This window comes from Colias croceus, chromosome 24 (genome assembly GCF_905220415.1).
Source record: "Colias croceus chromosome 24, ilColCroc2.1".
Lineage (NCBI taxonomy): Eukaryota > Metazoa > Arthropoda > Insecta > Lepidoptera > Pieridae > Colias > Colias croceus.
This window is the reverse complement of record NC_059560.1, coordinates 2,456,196-2,461,977: the sequence shown is the minus strand read 5'-3', so window position 1 is coordinate 2,461,977 and position 5,782 is coordinate 2,456,196.

Here is a 5,782-nt window from a genome sequence, read left to right as displayed (position 1 = left end):
TTTAAAAGTGAAATTATTTCAAAGGCTGTAACATTCCCTTAACAGCGTTGGCATTCGCTATAAAAAGTTTTATCATTAAAAACCTAGCATTTAGACTTAATTGTTTTACGTTTTTTTTTCCAAATTTTCCTTCAACGAATAGTCGAAACTCAGTACAGAGGTTAATATAGGAAGATTAAAAAAAAAAATAAACGCCATACTCAGCTTCGTTTTTTGCGTCCGAAATTATAATATAGTCCATACCCCAGGCTCTCCATAGCCACAACGCTTTATAATAGAATAAGTAGGTGAATCGAATATATTAACTTGTTAGTTGTTGTTTTTGTAGGGTAGTTGCAATTTTTTCATTAATTCTCAAATACATAGATTTTTGCCGGTATATTGAAAAACATCACAGACACAGTTTTAAGTATTTTTTTTCACAACGCATCAGCAAGATGACGTTCATAAAGTGCGTTTTTTTATATATTGGCTAAGTCACAGATAATATAGAATTATGAAAGTATTGCAACAATCCTACAGATGATGTATTACGAACAAAATATAACCAAAATGATTTGTGTCGTTACCACCGGCTTATGGGCCTAAATGGAATCCATGTTTTAAAAAATGGCTATATCGTACAATATTTCTTACAATAAATAAAAACGCAATGGCGCAACCGGCAGGACGATTCTTCTGTGCCCAAATTAATTATTATTATAAGCGCGAATTTAACAAACTTACGGTCTAAAAGACCAATAATGATACACATATTGTAGTTTATGTATATAGTTTTTTTGTATGTAATTTCCCTTTTTTTTTTCTCTCGTCAAATTGTCAAACTCGAGTTCTTTTAAATTTAAATCGTTAGTGAATTTCAATTGAATAACATCTCAATGCGCTTCTACTTAAGGTTTTAATTTATTTTATCAAGTCACTAGTTGACACCGAGATTAGTTAGTATCGAAGTAATAATAAGATATTTTCATAAACACGGAATATCGTAGCGTTTAGTTGTTGTGAGGTGATTTGAGAACGGTGTGAAAACGGGTGGTTCTTGTATTAAAAATAGTTTTTTTTTGTTTGTTTATAAATCAGTATAGAACTCGTATAAATTCTAGTAAATAAAGTGGATCATCTCTTCGTTAATATAATTGTGTAAAAGCAGAATTACTTTTGATTGTAAACGGTTTTTTATTTGATTCATTTGCCTTTTAATTTGGTATTTAAAATAATATTTTATAGTAAAAGAGAACCGCCCGTTATATTCCAAGATTTAGTACTATAGTAGAGCCATTTTAATAGGCAACATTTGACAGTTCAACAAAATTCAACAACGTAACCTAGTAACGACGACATAGAATAACATGATATTTCGTTTTGTTAGAACTGCACACGAACTGCACATTTGCTTAACTTTTTTCAATTATGATTACATATTTATAATAATAATGACCGATACAAGTAATTTTAAGATTTAATTTTACTGATAAACCATACTAAACATAATAAACAATTTCTGAATTGAAGAACTGACGTCGCTACAATTTTGTGTCAATAAACCTTTTTTCTTTTTAAATACTAGAGACGTTACTCTAAAAATCGAAATCTGACATCTAGAATCGAATGCATTGATTACTTGTGAATAAAAATCATCATAAATTAATAAATTCGATTGACAAATGTTTCAAATCCGTATCGATTAATTCACTTTAATCGATGTTTTTAAGCAGGTTACCTCTCTTCGAAGATAAAATTGATAGACGTCAAATGTTGCCTATTAAATTGGCTCGACTATAACTATAATTATTGACAAGGACTCGTATACGTAATAAATGAAGTAGCTGTGTCAGGGCCCGTGCCTTACTGGACGTAGATGTTTGTTAACCTTTTTATTTATTATTATTATCTATTTTTTTATTATTATTTTGTGAACGTTTTTTGTTGTGCAACTCGTGAGTGAACTTACGGATATGAATGTTTTCCAACTGCCCTCGATAATATTTGTCTTCATTAGAATAAAGAGGGTGGTCGTGTTATGTTTTTGAAAATATAAGAACACTGTTTTAATTACGCATAAGGCGTGTAATAAATATCAAATCACTTTCGTATCATGGGATTAATCGGGCATAATTACTTATTGTTTATAACTCGAAGCTTGGAATATTGAGAGCGAGAATAATGTAAATAAGCGTAAGAACGAATGGAGGCCTGAATAATAAAGTAATAAAAAAAATATCGTCACAATTGTATTATTGTATTGTACAGTTTATTATATACAGTTTGTACTCGTGTTGAAAATTATGTTCATCGATATTCGTAATGATTTTTTTGTAAGCCTTTTTATTGTATAATTTTAAGGAGTTAGTCCGGTGTGTGGTCGGTGGAGTGTCTCGCGGCCGCAGCGGTCGGTCGGAGCGAGTTAGTTTTCGTTCGGGGCCAAGGTCAATTCCGAACGCGTCGTAATTTAAGCGTAACATTATGCTGTCCGCTACGTTATTGGCTGATAGATAGTGATAAATGTGTGATAATTATCGTGAAAAAAAAAAAAATTATGCCTTCGCAGCTAAGTTTTATAATGCTTCGAAAGCAACATAGGAATTGACTCCGACCCCCTCCCCCCGATGTAAAGAAAATGTAGTATAGACAGCGTACGTGCGGTGTGTGAGAGATGCGTGTTAGTTTAAGTCTAGGCTAGTTAGGCAAAAACTGTGAATGCGAACAGTGATTACAACAAAAAAAAAGTTTTTTCTTTCATGCTCGATGGATCAACAGTCATGTGATATGAGAAATTTCATTTGTATTGGGTCGTATTTAGTGTCACAACGAATAGTGCGCGCGCCCGTTTTGACGTTTTATCGATTCGCGTGGTAAGTGATGTTCTTGCTGTTACGGTTATGGCGCTTTAAAGTTATTCGATGACAGTTACGGCGCGAATCGAAACGTGTAATGATGTAGTGTTGTGCCATGAGCGGGGCGGGCGTGCGGTGCCGGCAGTGTTGTTGAATCCAAAATATTTCCTATAATATAAATTTTTATATCTGAATTGAATTTGTTTTATTTACCCAGTATTGTTTCTGCTACATACCCTTACTTACTTATGCTACTCTTGCACAATATACCTATAACCAAATAAAAAGATACCAAATTTATTCCATTTGCTTATGAAAGTGTAATATCTAACTTACAAAATATACAACCAATTATTAATATAGTACATTAATAGTACTTTTTATGCGAATCAAAACTTTTTGTATAAAATATATCAATAGATGAAAAAAAGAACGAAAATTTATTTTCAAAGGGACTAAGTTTGTTGGAAATTATCAAATTAGCTCTAGAATTACTCAACCAATTCTATGAATTCTTTAATTGTTAGAATTCTATATATTAACTGAATCACATACTTCGAATTTACAAACAAACAAAAATTCTTTATCGTGCACAACATAAACACAACCAAGACCAATCTGAATTATCTGACTTCCAACGGATTTTCAAACGTGTTTTTAGTTTTTACCTATACATATTACCTACTTGCTCTGTGGTTTTTACGCGTATGCCGCTTCTACCTCAGGTTTTATAATAATAATAATATGTATTCTGAGACAAGCTAAATTCAATTCATTCATTCAATACTTTAATCAAAACCTTCACTTTTATTATGGTGATAGTGTACACTGTACAAAATCGCGGTTGCACGTTGGTATAAACTAACAGAAAAAATTAAAAACTGCTTTAAAACAATTTCATTTTGAAAATGAAGAATGGATTAAATGGATTGAAATGATTAAGTACCTTACTTAGGTAACATAGAATTCATTACATATATAATGGTTTCAATAGGTAATTCGATTTTGATTCAACCTCGATTTGCAATCAAAAACATTTTTGTATTATCCACATCGACGTAGTTTGGTATACACCAAATCGAAATTTTCGCATCGCATAGTAACTCAATGATTTTTCGCTCGAAATAAATTACATTTTGTATCAAAGTACGATTGTGCAGCGTGCTATCATAATATTCAACGTTGTTGTTGTGCTTGTGCGATTGTACGAATTCAGTGTCGAAACCATTGAATTGGATCTCGTCTATGAGTAAGTTTAGAGATATAATAACCCATTGAGCCCCAAGCGGCCCAATCGGTCCCAGACGCAGTCTGTGGTTCCGGGGCCAGGCCAAAAAGTCTCTAAGTTAGAAATGAGCCAATAGATGGCGCTGGTAGGAAAAACCTATACTAATAAAAAATAAAATATCTAATAGGTACCTAACGTAACGGCACCAGTCTTGTACAGATTAAGGAAAAAATTCAAGTTTTTTGAAAATTTCTCATAGGTTTTTTAATTTTATTGGATATTGTTTTTGAATACCTTTAGTTCAATGTTAGTTTAACATAACCATTGTTAGAAAAAAGATTACAATGCATAAATAATGAAGTTATTAATAAATTAAAAAACCACTTTTTTGCACCAGTGTTGGACAGTTAAAATCTAATGATGGACACCCAGTTTTGGACAACATCCAGTTATGAACACCCATTTATGGACTGTACCTAAAGTTGTTTCTCCAGTTATTTACACTTGGAGAAGACTTATAGTTATCAATAAAATGTTGCAAATGATGATTGGAATACAATAAATCTGGGATGTATTTATAAAAAATAGTATTTATTAATTATTTTGCATACTTATATAATATTTTAAACAGTCTTAATTTCCATTTTCTAGGAAAAAATTGGACAAATGCATCGTTAAATAAGAGTTGTGTCTGTTAAGAAAAAACAATATGGGTTTTCTATTATTACTCAATAAGTCAGGGATGAAAAATATAACTAAAAAAAGTACTGCCTGTACACATCCATCCATTTTGGGAACTCTTCTTCTTCGTCGTATCACTCTAGTCAGAGTGAAGGGTGGTCAACATGAGGTTTGAAGGGTACATGTTACCCGCTTCACGATGTTCCACCATATCTCTCTGTTTCCTGGCATTCCGCTACACTCGTGAAGTGAACCGCCAATAGCAGCTCTGATCTGATCGATCCATCGATATGGATTCCAAATTGTAGCACGAGGCAAAAAGCTTCTTTTAAACTGTTGTCAGGATGGTGTGGATTAAATTTAAGCGTGTGTGCTGTATGGTGGTGGAATTTAGCAGCAGACCGCTGTCTGCTGCTAAATTGGAATGGATCGCTATCCAAACAGTTCATCAGAGATGATAGATGCGTTACAATGCGCTTATGGATGCGATTTATCTACGCAGTGATAGAGGATGAAGCGAGAACGAGTTGCACAGCACATAATGACCCATTGTTCTAAAATATATTCTTCATGTTCAGATATATATTATGTTGTTGGACCCATTGAGCAGACCTTAGGACTTTTAACTGATAGTTTATTGTGCAAAATTATTCTTGGCACTTCAAATCCTTCAGCGGCTTTTGTTACTTTATCTCCATTATTAGGGCATTGATTGCATTACCAATTTGTCGGGGAGTGTAATTTTAACAAAAAATATCAATGTCCATTATAGGAACCAAAGCAAATCCAGTCATGGACAATTGTTGTACAATATTGGAACCCTGTGTTCGAAATGGTCGTGATAGGTATATTATTAATCAGAAAGAAAAGACAATATAGAAAAGCGCATGTAATTAATATCTCTAAAAAAAGTTTAGTTTCGACATTTGTCCATAAATGGATATATCCATAGAATTAAATCCAGTTATGGACACTGACGAATTTTATTTAAACAACTTAACCTATCATGATACTAAATCGTGTAATATTTCGTACACTT